We start from the raw sequence: 18,167 nt of genomic DNA on the forward strand, positions 1-18,167 counted from the left end.
GGCTTCCAGGAGAAGCCGGTAAATGCGGTGCTGTACTGAAAGCACCGGTGATGCCGAGGGAGCTGTGCTGATGCTGCGGGAACGGAACAAGACGGCAAGCGTAGCAACGCCGGGGCCGGGCGGAGCGGCAGCCGGGGCGCAGAGGGAAGTCCCCTCCGGCGGCACCCATGCAGGGGGGATTGAGGCTGTTCCAGGCATCTCCGAGGCGGGGAAAGACCAACACGGCACTTTTCCGTTTCAACTTTTCGGTGTAGCCGGCCTGCGCGGCGGCGCGGGCAGGTGCACCGGACCTATGTAGGCTCCCCCTTGGATCCCGCGGTGGGGCGGCAGCAGCCTCGGCGGGGACGGGCGCCGAGAGCCGCGGTCCCGTCCGGCGGCTCCGACGGCCCCGGCCCCGCTCCCCCCCGGCCCCGGGGCCGCGGGAGCCGCCGCAGCAGCGCCCTCTGTCTCCGGCGGGGCGCGGCGCCCGCGGATCGCGTGCGAGCGGGCAGTGTCGGCTTGCCCCGTCCCTCGCCGCCCGCCCGCCACCTGGATCACGAGGGACGCGGCGCCCGAGCATCCTCCCCACCCCCGGCGCCCTCCGGCCCGCTCCCGCCGCTCGCTCCCGCACGTCCGCCCTGCGCCGCGGCCGGGGGCTGCTCCTCGCCCGGAGAAATTTTGCACCCCCGTGTCGTGGCGGGGACCGTGGGGTAAGTCGCTGCATCCCGAGAGATCGCGGCGGGCAGGAGAGGCTCCAGCCTGGGCTGTACGGGGTAACCGGGGGACTGGCGGCTCCGGCCGCCTCGCCCCTCGCTGTCCCCGCGGTGTCTGCGGTCCCGCCGCCCGTGTCGGCGGCGCTGGGACCGCAGACGCGCAGGACGCGCCGCGCTGCTTCCAGGCGGCCGCCGGTGACGGTCCGCAGCTCCCAGGCGAGAGCCCCGGGGGTGCCGGTGACGGCCGATGCTCGGATGGGTGATGCCCGAGCGGTGCCTCTCTGTCTCGAGGGCTTAAACCGGGGCGGCGGAGGGCTCTGCCGCGGCACCTTGGCCACATCCTTTCCACAGACGCTTCGAGAGACCTTTCGAGGGGAAAACAAGTGAAATAAAGTTTCACATTGCCTCTTTCGAGCCCCAGGTGCACTCGCTTGGAACTGGACAGGGTGGGTTTGCCTTAGGGTCAGCCAGTACTTGCCTTGAAGATAATTTTCAACGTTTTATAACTTCAGAGCTACGGATCCTTGTGTTTCAGTTTGACATACCAAAGGGCCAAAAAGCAGTGAGGGAAAGGCTCTGGTGCTTTTTCTGACTTCGTGTTACTTTGTTTAGTAAACAAGAATTTTGTACGTCTTTGGGTGAAGCTGTAGTTTTCTGTTCTTTTTAAAGAATAATTTAAATAGCATAAAACCAAATTATATCATGTAAAAGACTTTTTTTTTTTTCTGAAGACAGACACAAACAATGTTTGTGCGTCATTTAGTGAGTTTCTAGGAGATGGACTATTAAACCAGAAAAAGAAAAGAAACAAAGCCCACCAGAAAAAAACCCAAGAATATGCTTGATGTTTGGTAGTTGGGGGTTTCAAAAAGACAGCCAGGACTGGATTTAAATTAACTGAATGATCTGGTTGTGTTTGGATGTAGACTGTTAAGAAGAATGTTGATGCACATATATTTGGAGTAGATAAAATGAAACAGTTCTCCTTTATGAACCGTAGAGAGTGTTATGATTCAGGGCTAAGACTAAATAATTTTCTTTAAGTGAGAGACTTAATGACTGACAAGATCAAATTCACTGGCAAGACACTTGGTTAATTTGCAACCAAGAGCAAGAATTTATTTCCGTGACAAACAAAGTACCTTATACTGTACGTATTGAGATCCAGAAAGAGTTTCCAGTTAAGGTTTTGGTGGTGACTTTAACACTGTTGCTCCAGCTGGCATCCGCCGGTGCAGCAAAGGCTGAGACAGTCCTCACTTTTCACTGCTCATCCACCACGTCTCTGCGCCCGTATATGTTTGCGACAGCTGATTTTTTTGCCATAGTTGACCATAAAGGTGTATTCAGGTGTTCTTCAGTCTTGAAGAGAAGATTAAGATTTTAGGGGCTGCGTTGGGCTAGTGTGTAAACACCTCCAGCCCCTGGCTCTGGAAGCACAAGGCTACTCAGTCCGTAGGGTGAAGGTGTATGGAGGGGGACTGTTTTGGGAAGAGTGGTGGGGAATGAACAATCGTATGTGGAAAAGTCGGGTCGTTGTGGTTTCAGGATTTTAATTTCAGCTGAGTCGTGGGAGAGGGGAGGTATGTTATTGCCTCAGCTTCCCATTGATTCAGATTTCTGCTCAGGAATTGTAAGGAGGAAATGCATTTCTAGGCCCTGTTTGCAATGCGAGTGCTTACAAAAGCCAGCCAGCCAGTCTAATATTGATTCATCGGTTTCAGCGTATAAACAGATTTAAACTCCAGCAAGGAGGATTTAGTACTCAGAAATGATTTTTCCATTAGATTTTCCTTTCTGTAGGTATATCAAAAAATATAGTAAAGATGCTTTCAGTATCACAAACTGCCCATATATAGTTGAACGAGACTAGAGAACTCAATATAGCTTTTGCTGTCGTGTTTTTAAGGGGTTTGATCCAATCTAAGACCCCACAGAACATGGGGCTCTGCTATTGAATTATCAAAATCCGGTGCCAAATCTTTCCTTAATATTCCTGGTAATTACTGCTGACTCATGCTGACATGTGAGTTCAATTAGCCCCAACTGGAATGTAAAGGATGTGGGAGTGTCTCTTTGTGCCCAGAGAAAGCTAGGACAAAGCAGATTTTGGAGGAAAATTCAAGGAATTGCCAAGTTTGGGTAGGAAGTGTCAGCCAGGGCTTTTTTTCACAGTAACGTTTGAATAACCATTTAAGTTGAAGCCCAGGAAGGGGATGTTGGATAACATGGACTTGTCTTCACTGTGGAATAACTGTAGTCTTAACTCAGACATTGCTTCTAATTTGAGTCGTGTCCATACACACAAACTTGTTGCTGAAGAGTGTTGATGTTTTCAATTTGAGTTGGCTTACCCATGAGGAATAAGCTATAGCTCAGATAGCCACAATTCATCAGCTGCTAACCCAATCTGCCTGAATGGCACAAGTGGGATTTTGCTCCACCCTTCCTGCTCCCACTTGAAGGGGGCTACCTGGAGAACAGGTCCTGCCTGCTTCCCTCGTACAGGCAGAGTGCAGACAGCATCAGCTTGGCCGTGAGGTAAGCAACAGGATATTTGCCAATGTGAATGTTCCCACACAATTACTGCCTAACTGCCATGTTTGTGACAGGTCACTGGTGGTGGACACTGTCACCACATGGCCATGGCAAAGCAGGACAGGAAGACTCTGCAGCAGTCCAGCACTTTCTGGTGCTCAGAACAGGGCAGTGCTGCAACAAGGCGTGACAAGCAAAAAAATGTCTTTGCCCCAGAAATTAATTTCCTGTCAGCTACCAGCTGGTGCAAAAGGTCACTTATATGTCAGAGGTATGTGCTAATATGTGTATATACATATACATATATCTATATATCTATATATCTATATCTATAAATCCAGCCATACTTGGCTAGCAGGAGCAGGAGATGCTGCTTTTGAGAGAAGCAGTTTCACTGTTGGCTTTCTATGTAAGTTACCACTAGGAAATGGCAGATCAGAATTTCTACAAACATTTTGAGGTCAAAGCAAAGAAGGTGGACAGGATGGCAAATACGCAGCCTAGTGTGTACCAAGTAGGCCCTTTTTTTTTTTAAGGGGAAGGTGACTCTAATGCAGACTTCTGGGTCTGCATGGAGAATGAAAATTTCAAGGTGCTTTGCAAGGAATTTGACTGAGAGTCAGGAACCAGATGAACATCCTGAGACGGAAATGCTTTAGGAGTGTGTCTCTGTCAGTCCGGAGCTCCCACAGAGCTGTTCACAGTCATGTTGGATTTAATTCAACTTACCTTCAGAGTCCTGAACTTTTAGATATCTGTAGCAAGTCCTGTCTGTGTAGTACTACTGTCAGCATATCAAATATGTCATAGGCAATGTCAGAACTTGAATTGATGGACTTACAGGGTTGCACAGGTGGGGTGGACAAAATGGTGCCGACATAATGCCAACTAAATGTACCCCAAAAGTTATGAACCCCCAAGGTCCCCTGTGCCAGTATGTGATATAACCATTTCAGCATAGACCAGGTAGGATTTGTTCACTCAAGTGCAACCCTCAGGTTCAAAGGTGTGCAGCTACAGTCACAAGAGACCCAGTGTATCTCTTTTACCTTTTTGAGACCTTATTCTGAATCTTATCCTTTCCATCTGACAGGTTCTTTCTGGTGTGCAGTACAGGGCAAGTGCAGGATGGCTGTGTAAAATTGAGCAAGGTGGCAGTACTTAGCTGCCTATGTCAGTGGAAGGTGTTCAGTATGAGCATTTGTGAACAAAGCATTTATTCTGTACCCAGGTACTTGTCACAAGAGGGCTGGACCACACTGTCTATGCTTTTGAATTAAGGCTACATCTGCAGGCAACACAAATAATTTGCATGATGCAATCCATATGAAGCAAAACATGGTGTTTGCAATCATGTGTTTGTTCTGTGACTGCAGTGCTGCCTGGTGCACCAGAGCTATTGCTCTGTATTCAACAGCAATATCTGTGCATGCACTAAATGCGTTAGATATTTATTCCTTGCTCTTTAACTGTATTAGTATCGATGCTGAATGGTGGTCATTTCAGTATGTTTAGCTTGCTGAAAACATGTGTTCATGTAAAATCAAGTTTTGTCCTTTCTTAGGACTGTAGAAAACCACCATGAGAGCATTTCTCCTTCTTCTGTAACTCTTCAGCTGAAACAGAGTGAAGTTGAATGCGTGGCACTTTTGGGGTCATTGTCTCTCCCTCTCCTGGGTGCTGTTTGCTACATTTGGTAATGTACAGATCCCCGGGAGTCATGATGCTAAGTAACCTCCTGAACTTCTTCCTTCACTGAAACTTCAAATGTTATGCTCTCACCTTAAACTCAGGGCAGCATTGTATGGAAAACAGCCCTTCTTGGCCTCGTTGTCTCTCACAGGGATTTGCTTCTCCAAAATGTGTTTTTTCTGATGTCTGAGAAATCCTAGTGCACTTTTCAGACTGAGTCTCCCACTCCATGTCCTAAAATGAGGAATCATTCCACAAACATCATGCTTTCTTCCTGTTTCAGGCCATTTATAGAGAAGCAAAATTTGATGAGGTTGTTTTGTGGACAAGGAGTTAGGCATTAGAGATTTTGGAGGCGTATACTGAGAGGACTATCATTCAGGTTGGGACTCCACAGGATCTGTCAGAACTGTTCCCTATTTCATGAATGTCTCAAATGAGAGGTCAGAGCATGTGGGCATTCAGCCTGCAGAGGTCACCAAACAGGTTCCAGGCACTCTGGAAGATAAAAGTCAAATTCAGAGTGATTTTTGACAGTCACAGCCTCTAGAAAACCAGCCAGAATATGAGTCTATAAGGTTTAGTGTAAAGGTTTATCTTTAGTCAGTAATAAATCATGTACTCAAATATAGCATGGGGAATGGCTAAGGAGAAAAGGATGTGGAAATGTGGTGGGTCACAAACCAAACATGAGTCAGTAGCATTGCACTGTTGTAAAAATGGTGTGTAAGAATAGAAATGTTTTTTCTGAGGTACATGAATCTTTTTGTCCTGCTCAGCTCAGGTAGGTCCTCAGCTAGAGTATTGCACTCATTTGGGAGCAGGGTACTTGAGAAAAAATTGCAGATAGAATTAAGAGTCCAGAGGAGAGCAAAAGGGATGATCAGATGTGTAAAAACATGATTTACTAGAAAAGATTAGAGTAATTGCTTAGTCTAGTTTAGAAAAATAAAAGGAAGGAAGTTAAAAATCATCAGAAATATAGGATTAGCTGCAAAGTTAGTTGAATTTAAACTGTAATTTAGGTTCATGTCAGTTAGGGCAAGAAATTATGATAGAATTATATGTTATGTTGTAGTAAGGAAAATTTAGTTTAGGATGCTTAGGAGAAAAAATTGTGATTTTAGTGATAGTTAAGTGCTGGAAGGAAATGTCTGGGGTACTCATAGAATGTTCTTCTTCAGTATGAGCATCATTGGGGAGTGGTTTAACAGCTGTGTTGTTACAGCTATGATGGCCTAAGCATGTAAAAGAGTAGAAAGATGTGGCACTTTTTTATTAAATCAATTGATTTAGCTAGAAAAAACAGACAAGTCTTTCATGCTCACAAGACATTTCTCAGATATGCAACCTCTGAATGGTTTTGATACAGCTGCTTCTGTATGAAGCAGGGAATGATGTTCTGTACAGTCTCTTGAGGGTCTTTTCAGTCCCATTTGCAATGATTAACAAAATCTTTCTGTCTTGGGATAGACGGGTGTTAAGGGACTGGGGAGGGAAGGCAGGCTATAAAAGCAGATGAAAGAGCTCTCTCCTACCCTGTAATTGGGGAGATTCCCTACAACTTTCATTCCATGAAAAATGCCTGTTTATTACTTTTCAGGAATGGATGAGAATCAGTAAATCTTATACTAGCTTCTCTATAAGTGTCAGGTGGTTTTGGATAGTAGCAAATGCTTTATGACAAGTGATATTGTGATAACATGTGATGTGATAAAATGTTTGCTTTTTTATCTTACAGGCAAATAAATTTCTGGGAGTTTTGAAGGCAAGGAGTCAAATTTTCCCCCCACTATTGCCCTAGTTTTATAAAGTAAAATACTTGCAGTCGTTTGTGAAAATTAACATTTTTAAATCTAAGAACTCATGATCAAAACTTTAATGAGCATATCTAAAACAATACTGTTAGGATTATTAATGAGAATTAATTTTTATACATTGGCTACTTCAGGGTAGCAACAGATACAAATAATATTAGAAGAGTGTGGTACTATAGGTAACTTGAAAATGTATTTAAATATACTTTTGTGTCTGGACACATGTCTCTAAAACAGTAAAAGTATTTACAATAAAAAGTTCCAGAAGTTGTCAAATAACAAATGAAAAGGGTAGGTATACCCATAGATCTCAAAACCATAATGTGAGTATCTTGCTTACAAAGGAGAAATTCATGCTTCTGGAGAGGAAAACACAGAATCATAGACCACAGAGTGGTTTGGGTTGGAAGGGACCTCAAAGATTCTAATTCTTACCTCACTGCTATGGGCAGGGACACCTGCAACTAGGTCAGGTTGCTCAGGGCCCCATTCAGCCTGGACCTGAACATGTCCAGGGATGGATCTACAACTTCTCCAGGTGACCTGTGCCCGTGTCTCACCACCCTCACCTTAAAGAATTTCTTCTTAACATTTCATCTAAACCTGCCCTTCACTTAAAAACCATTATCCCTTTTCTTATCACCACATGTCCTTGTGAAAAGTCCCTCCCCAGCTTTCTTGCGGGCCCTCTTTAGGTACTGGAAGGCTGTTGTAAGGTCTCCCTGGAGCCAAGTGCTTCTCCCCAGAGCTGTTCTCAATCCATTCTCTGCTCAGCCTGTGCTTGGGGCTGCCTGACCCACGTGCAGGACCTTGCACTTAGCCTTGTTGAGCTTTATGATGTTCGTATGGGCCTTATACATTGGTAGTTAAGAACCTGCACTATATTTTAGTACTTATTCAAACCAAGGTGCTGGAGTAGTGTCTTGTCAGCACAGCAGACAAAACTATCCAGTCTTTTAACAAGTATAACTTGCTTAGCTGTATTTACATAAAAAATTAGCTACATTAGGTTTTATTTTTACTTTTGTTTTCAGATTCAGTATCTGAAAGAACAGGAACTTTTGAGTTTCCATTCTGATGTTCATGTACTTCATTAAACTGAAGACTTGCAAGAACAGAGCAAAAACTTGACAGCTCACACAGCAGCCTGGCTGTTGGTGTATATTTCCAAACTGTGACCTGCTTCTTTCAGACTAGGTGTTTCTTACAATGGTGGCAAAAACATTTTAAAACACTCAACTGCAATGGTAATAATAATAATAACAATAACAATGTCAATTTAAGCATCGAGTTAACATAACTTTCAGAGTTCCAGGAGAAAATATTTAATGTTTCATTTCAATTTTTCTCTGCATTCCCATTTTCCATCTCAGGCTTTGAGAAAAACACCTTTTACTTCCTCTCTGTTTGTTTGTTTGTTTGTTTGGGTTTTTTTTTTTGTTTGTTTGTTTTTTTACCTCTGGATCTTCAGACATCTAAGCTCTGCTGAAGCTCTGTTATGGGGTTCTTGTATTTCATCCTGTTACTCTTTTTCTTCCACTGAATAACTGAGTAGGAACAACACAGAAGAGCAAAGCCAGGAGAAGAATAAGATTGCATCTCCCCAATAGGCTGATTTTACATCCAGGTTTATTATTAATTTTCCTCTCTGTCTTCCTAGTCCTACCTACATTTCATAACTTTACATTTCATAACTTTTATAGCAGTCCCCATTTTGTTGGCCTTAGATCCAGATCTCTTTTGCTTCTTTTCATAGGGAGAATGCTATGCTGTGTTATCCTGGTGTCACACAGGCTCCTCTGAGGACAGGCTATGTCTCTGAGCCAAAGGCAGCCACTTTTGTCTTTTTCCACACTGTCTCTAGTGACGCAGAAAAAATGCAAATATATGATACCAATGAATTATATATGATCTATATATATATGGAAAAATAGATATTCAAAATATATGAGCTGTCACATATTTTACTCCTGTTCTGCATTGGAGTGCAAGTAAAATCTTTTAAGAAGTATTTTGTGGAAGAGAGAAATCAGGCAATGAGAGTACAGTTATGGTGTATGACAGACTTTTTTGAAAGACTTGGAATTGGATCTTGGCCCACTTGCAGAAGAGCATCACCATCTTACTGGCTACTGTGGAGAGTCGCCCTAAATTTGATAAGCAATTCTTTCCTGATGAAACTTCCATTTAAGTTCCATTTTGGTTTTACAGTAGAAAACTCCTAGAAATGGTTGCTAGTGTTTCTGTCCGATCTCATCTATTCAATCCTCTAATCTGTACGTAGCCTCCCTTTGGATAACTCAGTTTCCCATCATGCTCTTTGCATTTACTCCAAAATTGCACCACTGTGGTGGGTTGACTCTGGCTGGATGCCAGACACTGACCAAAAGCACTCTATCACTCCCCTCCTCAACTGGACAGGGGAAAGAAAGTATAACAAAAGGCTCATGAGTTGAGATAAGGGCAGCGAGAGATCACTCATTGATTATCATCATGGGTAAAACAGACTCAGCTCGGGGAAATTAATTTAACTTATTACTAATCAAAATCAGAGCAGGATATTGAGAAGTAAAACAAATCTTAAAAACACCTTCCCCTCACCCCTCCCTTCTTCCCAGCTGTATCTCCTCCCTCCTAGTGGTGCAGGGAGACAGGGAATGGGGTTATGGTCAGTTCATCAAACATTTCTCCCACTGCTCAGAGAGAGGAGTCCTTCCTCTGCTCCAAGGTGGGGTTCTTCCCAAAGGAGACAGTTCTCCATGAATTTCTCCAGCCTGAGCCTTTCCCACAGGCTACAGTTCTTCACAAACTGCTCCAATGTGGGTCCCTTTCCACAGAGTGCAGTCCTTCAGGAGCAGGTTGCTCCAGCATGGATCCCCCACAGACCATGGGGGATACTCACTGGACACACTCTCGCCATGGGTCTGCATGTCCCTGCCAGGAGCCAGCTCCAACACAGTCTTCCGACAGGGTCACAGCCTCCTCTCAGGAGGCCACTTAGTCTGGTGTGGGTCTCCTCCACAGGCTGCACGTGGATCTCTGCATCCCTGTGGATCTCCATGGTCTGCAGGGACACAACTACCTCACGAAAGTCTGCACCATGGGCTGCAGGGGAATCTTGGCTCCGGCACCTGAAACACCTCCTCCCCCTTCTTCACGGATCTTGGTGCCTACAGAGTTGTTCCTCTCACATATTCTCACTCCTCTCTTCTCTGAGTGCAATTTATTCTGCACAATACCTTTTTTTTTCTTAAATATATTATCACAGAGACACTACCGCCATCTCTGATTGGCTTGTGCTGGAGGCCTTGGCCTGTGCTGGATCCACCTTGGAGCTGCCTGGCATTGGCTCTGTTGGACATGGGGGAAGATTCTGTCATCTTCTCACAGAAGCCATCTTCTCACTGTAGCCCCCCCGCTACCAAAACCTGGCCACTAAAACTCAATACAACCACACTTCTAGTCCAGCCTTATGGATGGATACAGGATGATAAATAGTCTTATCTAAGATTATTGTATTGCTCTAGTATTTCAAAGAGAATCCCAAACCTCAGACACCTGGAGTCTGATGAAATGACAAGCGTGGTATTAAAACACAGGTGTTTGGGAGAATAACACCAGGAATGCCAGTGAACTTACAAGAGGGTTTGAAGGACCAGTCCTTAATTACATTTGCAATCTGTGGCTTGTTCTGTGACTCAAAGTAACATGTCGAATTTACCCCATCACAGTGCTGTGTGGGTGCTGGAGCATATACCACCTTATGGTGGAACAGGGGAGTGGGGCATGAGGATAAAACCAATAAACCCAATAGGCAGTCAGTGCACAGCCACATGTGTCTTGGGAAAAAACACGACACAATTTATCCAAAGGGATACTGTTTTCCTTTTATATCTAAGGATACTTATCCTTCACTTAAAATTGAAGGCAAGCTAATGAAATGCATAAACTTGAATAACTAATTAGCTCTAGAAGACTTATCATGACAGCACAGAGCTCAATCTGGACAGAACCTGTCTGAGAAATTATATATACAGTTAACAAGCATGCTTGAGTTGTTCACTGTACTGAGCTCTGTGTTGCCAGCAAAAAGCTGCTCCCAAAACCTGAACCTAGCTATAGGTAGACAGCTCAGCTGAGGCCTTGCTATGCTACTCATTCATGGTAGAAATATTCCATTGACCTATCTTACTGGTTTTAGTCAGATTTGCTATGGAAATGATGCTTATGCTTTCACAGCGTCTGCTTTTCTTGTGACCTGTTAGTCAGGTTCCAGCAAACAGAACAGAGGGACAGAGATCTCAAAGATATTATGTTCCTGAGAGTTTAAAAGCGAAACATGCTATGCTAATATCCCTACTGAGGGCAAGATTGCAATGCAAGATTGACTGTCTTGTTAATCATCAAATAATCCATATGGTTCCAACAATATTCTAAATGCTCCAGCTGTAGAAAAACTTCTCATCGCTGCTCACGTCTTCTTATTTAAAGTCCAGCTGATGTGGCAACCTCATATTTTCCTCAGAATATCTGTGATATAGACAATGGAGGACCAAAGTCAAGCCCGGTAGAAAGAGATACCACTCTGCTAACTACAAGGTATTGTACCAGACATATGCCCAATATTTTTTTTTTTGGAGTGTTTTTATATGTGCTACCATGTGTATCCTTCCTCAAGTGACAGTGTGCATGTTAGGGGTTCTAAAAACAACTGTATTTTTCAAACATTGCTTTAAAAAACCCAACAAAAGTGCATCTAAGCTTTTTTAAGAAGTTATTTATTTACATCCTCAAAGCTCAAAAGAAGTGTCCTTGAACTTAATTTCAAGCTTTCTTATATAAACATATAAAGAAAGAAAGGCTGATGAGACAATTTAGTCCCCAGATGAACTTGTTTGTGAAGGAAGAATAATGATTGAAATTTTTGTTCTGCTAAAGAAGAAGAGTGTAGCTACATACCCATCCTGTAGCAAAGGGCTGCTGTGTTTTAAAGTCAAGCACTCAAAAATTAGGAAACCCAGGAGTTAAAGACAAACATAAATTCATAAAATGTTTAGATAGAAAAAGACCTCTAAGAACATCAAGTCCAGCTCTTAAGTTCCTCACCTGTGTGGACAGGCACTAAACTTAATCTCATACTAAAACAGAAGTTGCATATTTTATTATCCTCATTCACCTCGTAGTCTCAGCTCTGTACTATGCACTGCTCAAATCCTGTGCAAACACAGTGGTATTAATTTTGTCACAGACTCTTCGGTGATAATTGTGACTTTAGTATTTAAGTGCATCAAAACCACCACTGAATTAATCTGTATTATACTGCTGAGACATATGGTCTTATTAGTAGTGATAAATCTGAAATACTTATTCTCATTTACTCAATGCCAGACACTTAGGAGATGATTTTCCACAAGATGCAGCCTTTGGTGCATGCTCATTCAGAGCTCAGTGCTGGCTGCCTCCAGCTGCAGTACTGAGTGCTCACCGCTTTTAGAACAGACCAAGGCTCCCGTGCCTCTGATGTCCCAGGCTGTGGTCTCATGCCTTGCATCATGCAGCCCTAATTCCTACAGCCCCTGTGTAGCCTCAATTTTTTCCCCCAGCTCTCCAAGTGGGGCAGGAGTCTGGCTCTGCGTGCTCAGATTTCTTCTCGTAAGGCAGGCAGTGAAGGCAAAGGAGCCCACAGGAGACCTGGAAGGGAGATTGCAGTAGGGAGGTGCTGGCCACCTAATTTCTGGCAAAACCCCCAAATTTTCAATGGTTACTTTGAATTCCTAATGATCATTCAGAAGCAGTGCTCCTGACAGGTCCTTTTCCAGAGTGTTCCAGAGCACAGCATCTCTCTGCAGGTCTTAGGGATGCTGAGAATGGGGACTACAAGCCTTCTGCTTCTGTTCCCTCCCTGCCTTGTCCCAGTCTGTTTCAGTCCTTCCCATGACCGACTCCTTGTTCCCATGCCTTGTATTTGGAGTCCTTTGTTGCATGAGGATGTGGAGGAACAGCAAGAGGGAAGGTCTAGCACTGCCTTTGCTGCTCCAAGGGGAGGCCTGTAAAGCGCACAGGGATGCACATGCACAGTGCAGATGCCTGTGGGAGGAATGAAGGCGATGATGTGAGCGCAGCTCAGGCAGAAGCTGTAGAGAACTGTCAGACTACAACAAGTCTCCCGAGCACATGCAAGCTGGATTTTTTGCCAGAAGCTCCAAACATAGCCAAATTTGTACACATTTTCTTTGAAGGAAATTAATGAGAGATTTTATGTGTGTTTGTCAGACAACATATGATCCCTTGTACTTGTAGAACACCCTCTGTAAATCAAGCATTACATGCTTTTTTTTGGTCTTATAACAACTCTTCATGTTTGAGAATTAACCTTCTGCTTTTTCACTGGAGAGATAATTGAGGCAGAAAAGGAAATTTTAGAGCCAGAAAGAGCCGCTGTGATCTAGTTTCAATCTCATGTATAACCGGGGCATCAGACATCCTTAAACAAATTCTTACCACACAGGTCCATTAGTTTTGTTAAGAAAAAAGTTTTTGATGAAAAAACGCTCAGTGATGGAGAATCCTCCACAGTCTTGGGTAAATTATTTTGATAGTCATTTATTTGTAACTTGAATTTAATTAACCTCAAGTTCAGTAAATTGGATCCTGCTAGAAATGTTTGTTTCTTGTCACGAAATGTTTGTTTCCTACGTAATGTAGTTACTTATTGTATGGAAGTTCTCTGTTGCTGTTCTTCATGATAACCCAAACAGTTTGAGCTCCTGCACTCTGACTGTGGGGTTCATTTTCACAACCCTTATTCACTCTTTTTTCCCCAGTTATTTTTTAAATGGGGCTGCTTCAGCTAGAAACATCCTATTTAAAAGGATATATCCAAAACCGTTATCATATTTTCTCCTAAGATATGACCATTCATTAGAAGCAGAAAACTTGGTACAAATATGCCAATAACAATTAATTTAGTGGGAGCAGCCAGATAGATTTCTGTCCTGTTGATGAGCCATCGTGAGTGGAAGTCTTCTTCCAGAGTTGCTCCTGCTAAGGTGGAAACACTTAATCCTGAGAAAAGCCAAGCCACACTCCAGCCCCATCCCCTTCTTGCTTTGCTGGTGAAATTCACCACGGTGCCATGGCATGGTAGGGATGAGCGCACAACCTCCTCACTCCCAGGCTGCCTCTTCAAAAACTGTGCTGCTTTGAAGCTGTGGTCTGCAGAGCCCTTTATTGTAGTTCAGGCATTGAATGCATGGTATGTGATTACATTCAGGCAGGAAATGTTTAATAAAATTTAGTGAAAGGAGAGATCATTGGATAATGTAATCTGACCTCCTATAGCTACCAAAGATTTTTTTTTCTGAGTATGCCTGCATTCAACTCAACTGTTTCTATTTAATTTAAGTATAACTTCTGTTAGGATAAAGTGCACATTACAAAAAGGCATCTAACAGTGGTTTCAAGACAACAGGATCCATTAAATCCTTTGTACCTTGTTCCAGTGTTTAAATGCTCATGATGTTCCAGATTAATATCTTATTTCTTATTTGGATGTATCTGACTTCATTTTCTAAGTGCTTGCTGTGTATTAAAATATTTCAGTACTCATATCTTCCCCTGGAAGTACTTCATTTTATTTAAGTCACCTAAATCTTTTTTCTATGCAAAGAAATTTCTTCAGCCTGCAAGTATTTATTTTATCTTCTTTCTTCACTCTTACCAGTTTCTAACATTATTTGAAAAACACTCACGTGCGAACTGTACACACTATTCCAGCCATCAGTCTTATCATATTGTTAAACAGATGTAAACCCATACCACTTAGGTTAGCATCTGCATTAGCTGCCTTTGCAGCAGCTCCTCCCTGGCAACTCAAACTATGGATTGTATTCATTTTCACTTTGATCCCTAATTCCTTTCAAGAATCACTCACATTTCAGGATGCAGTCCCTATTCAGTAGTAATGATGTGCATTCCCTATTCTGAGATGCAAGTGTTTGCATTTGGCTGTATTAAAATACATTGTGGATAAAGAGGAACAGCCTACTGGGCACTCCAGATTGCTCTGTTTCACTGTTTCAACATTATTTATCAATCTTCTAAATTTTTATAACTTTGTAAATATTATCACCAATGAGTTTGTATTGAACCTCGATGTCTGTAAGGTCTTTATGAAGCCTTTTTTATTTAGCAGTGATTTCTCTATAATTACTTTATTTTTTTACTCTGTCACTTGAGAGGTTGTTTACTTGTGGAAACTGTGCACTGTAATACGTTGTTGTGGCTTTTTAAAAGCAGAATAATGTGCTGCTAACTTACTAATACAAGTGAACTCCTCTGTCAGCTAGAGGTGATAACTTCTCAGCAAGCTAGTTTCACTCCAAAGAGCACGATATTCCATAGAATTCTGCTAAGTGTTGTAATTCATCTTTCTTATCAGCTTTTCTGGTATTTTGCTTGGGATGGATGTCAGTCTTGCCATCCGGTGGATAGCCGGATCATTATGTTTCCTTTCCCTGAATATTATCATACAGCAGCTGTCTTTCAGTCCTTCGGCTTTCCCCGGTGTTCAGAGGTTCATTGTGAATTAATGTCAGTAGAGATTACAAGCATCTGACAGAAGCAAATGATTATGGTCCACTTCTACCCTTTTCTGGCACTTCTGTTCCTTTTGGTCCCAGCTTTCCTCCTCCTGAAGCTCCTCAAGCTTGTAAGCCCCCTTTCCTGCTGCTGGAATGGTGGAAGATTGCTTCTTTGGGTTCCTCAAACATGTGGAGAGAATGTGAGGACTCTCAAGCGTTATAGGTAAAAAGGAAAGAGCACAACTGTTCTGACCAGCCGAGTGCTGTCCACCCAACTTCTTCCTGTTTTTTATCCATGTGAGACCAGTGGGCTCCTGGGAAGGAGCCCCCAGCCTCCTTCAGTGGTGGAGATGGGCTGTCCTATCCTATAGGTGGAGAGCAGAGCTCACAGTTGATCAGAAGAAAACACAGTCCAGATAAGACTGTGAATACCTGCTCTTCTCCAGTTTTTAAAATACATATTTTCATGGTTTATGGATCTGTGCAGCTCAACAAATTCAAGTGCTGTTTTCAGACATATTTTTAGGACCATTAGCCATGAACATTCTGACTTTGTCTTTATTCCTATCCATGCATTTTCAGACTCATTTTAACCACATGCCACTATTGGCATTAGTGGCAGTGGCAGAAGCACCTCTTGGTGGTGTGTATCTAGGACGTTGGTGTTCAATTGCTGGGGCAATGCTTCATACCATGTTGCTGTCGTAACCCTTTCTCCTAATTCTGTAGAAGGTTCCTGTAGAAAGCTTGAAGAGAGCGTGGCTAATTCTTGTTTGATGGGAGTGCATGATTCTCCTTCTTTTCAGAGACTAGAAATAAATCTACTGAGCCCTCTTAGCTTTTATGTAGTTCTAACTTAAAGCCATCTCCATCTAATTAGAACTGCACACACTTTTTAGAATTATTTTCATCATAATATTATTCTAAAAAGGACTTTATCTTTTGTCTTTAGTGCTGCAACTTGTGAATTTTCCTTTGGGCCTTCATCTTTCCTAACTAGCATTTTGCACTCCATAAATTCTACCTCATATTGTTTGCTATTTATTTCCTGGTTTTGTTTGAATACTGAGGTCCATTTAGTTATTTCTACTTGCTGTCACATATTAATCAGCTGATCCAGAATGGGTTTTAAAACAAAGTCGCCCTTTTGGGAAATTGAATGAACTCTTAACTTTCAGTTTTCAGTTGAATTATGCCGTTCAAGCCTTTCTTCTCCTTTTAACTTTGATCATGAAGGCAAGAGAAGGGAAGTCTAGCATGTGACACTGTTTTGAAACATGAACTATGAGTCATAGATTCATATTATGGACAGGAAGGACTCAGAACACAAAAGTACTACAATATTGTATTAGGTTTTTATTGCAAGGACTTGGTAGTGGGGGTCTACAGGGGTGGCTTCTGTGAGAAGCTGCTGGAAGCTTCCCCTGTGTCCAATAGGTCAACAACAGACCTGCTGCTGGCCAAGGCTGAGCCCATCGGCAACAATGGCAGCGCCTTTGGGATAATGTATTTATGAAGGGGAAAAGAGCCTGCACAACTGCATGTGCAGTCAGAGAAAAGAGTGAGAATATGTGAGAGTGGCAGCCAGTAGCCAGTAGCAGTCAGTGAAGAAGGAGTGGGAGGAGGTGCTTCAGGCACCAGAGCAGAGATTGCTCTGCAGTCCATGGTGCAGCCCATGGTGAGGCAGCTGTGCCCCTGCAGCCCATGGAGGACCCCACTCCAGAACAGGTGGATGCCTGAAGGAGGTTGTGACCACATAGGAAGCCTGTGCTGGAGCAGGGTCCTGGCAGGACCTGTGGACCCATGGAGAGAGCAGCCCACAGTGAGCAGGTTTGCTGGCAGGACTTGTCATCCCAAGAAGCACCCATGCTGGAGCAGCCTGTTCCTGAAGGACTGGGCCCTGTGGGAGGGACCCTTGCAGGGGCTGTTTGTGAAGAACTGCAGCCCATTGGAAGGACTCGTGTTGGAGAAGGCCATGGGAGATTGTGAGGAGTCCTGTCCCTGAGGGGGAAGAAATGGCAGTGTCTGATAACTGACCACAGCCTCCATTCCCCATCCCCTTGGGCTGCTGCAGGGGGAGGAGGTAGAGAAAATGCAGTGAAGTTGAGCCTCGGAAGAAGGAAGGGGTATGGGGAAGGCATTTTTGAGATTAGGGTTTATTTCTCATTACCCTGCTCTGATTTGTTTGGTAATAAATTCAACTAATTTCCCCTAGATCAGTCAGATTTGTCCATGATGGTAAGTGGTGAGCATTCTCTCTCCTTCCTTATCTCAACCTATGAGCCTTTTATTATATTTTTTCTCTCTTGTCCTGCTGAGGAGGGGAGTGATAGAGTGGGTTTGGTGAGTACCTGGCATCCAGACAGGGTCAACCCACCACAAATATAAAGAAAATACTTTTTAATGCGAGGTTTCAGAAGAAACTACAGTTCTTTTGGCATCTCCACATCATTTTAGCTTCCAGCTGAAGTAGGAAATCTGTGAGGGTAGATGTAATCTTAAAAACAGGCAGACTGTAAAAAAAAAGAACTTGAAGATTAAACCAATTTAACAAGGTCTTTGAAGGTGGTAAGAAGGCTTTATCTGAGCAAATACTGCAGCATACTCTTAACCTGCAGCAGTATTTATTGCACTGTATCATATCTCTCATCAGCTTTGGACAGGCAGTTCACCCATCTGACATCACAGGAAATCATTCCAGCAATAGTAAAAAAAAATGGTTCTGCTTCTGGAAGAGCTTTATGCCTGACACTGCACCAGCTGGAGAATGACTGGTGTTTCCACCATAACCTGCATTTGAGAGAAGGCATCTAGTCTGATCTCTATATTATAAGTCATTTCAGAAT

The 18,167-nt window shown here is 43.3% G+C and overlaps 1 protein-coding gene across 1 annotated transcript in view; it reads left to right on the top strand.

Annotated features, from left to right (window-relative positions):
• The first annotated feature begins 506 nt into the window (after positions 1–506).
• Positions 507–18,167, top strand: part of LOC121672849 (aryl hydrocarbon receptor repressor-like) — an 88,799-nt gene continuing 71,138 nt past the window's right edge. The window contains exon 1 of the mRNA XM_042045759.1: positions 507–689. The gene's annotated coding sequence lies outside the window, so the exon portion shown is untranslated. The remainder of the gene's footprint in view (positions 690–18,167) is intronic.

Source organism: Corvus kubaryi, unplaced genomic scaffold, assembly GCF_017639235.1.
Source record: "Corvus kubaryi isolate FWS band 111438036 unplaced genomic scaffold, C.kubaryi_AGA036_p1.0 65005, whole genome shotgun sequence".
NCBI lineage: Eukaryota > Metazoa > Chordata > Aves > Passeriformes > Corvidae > Corvus > Corvus kubaryi.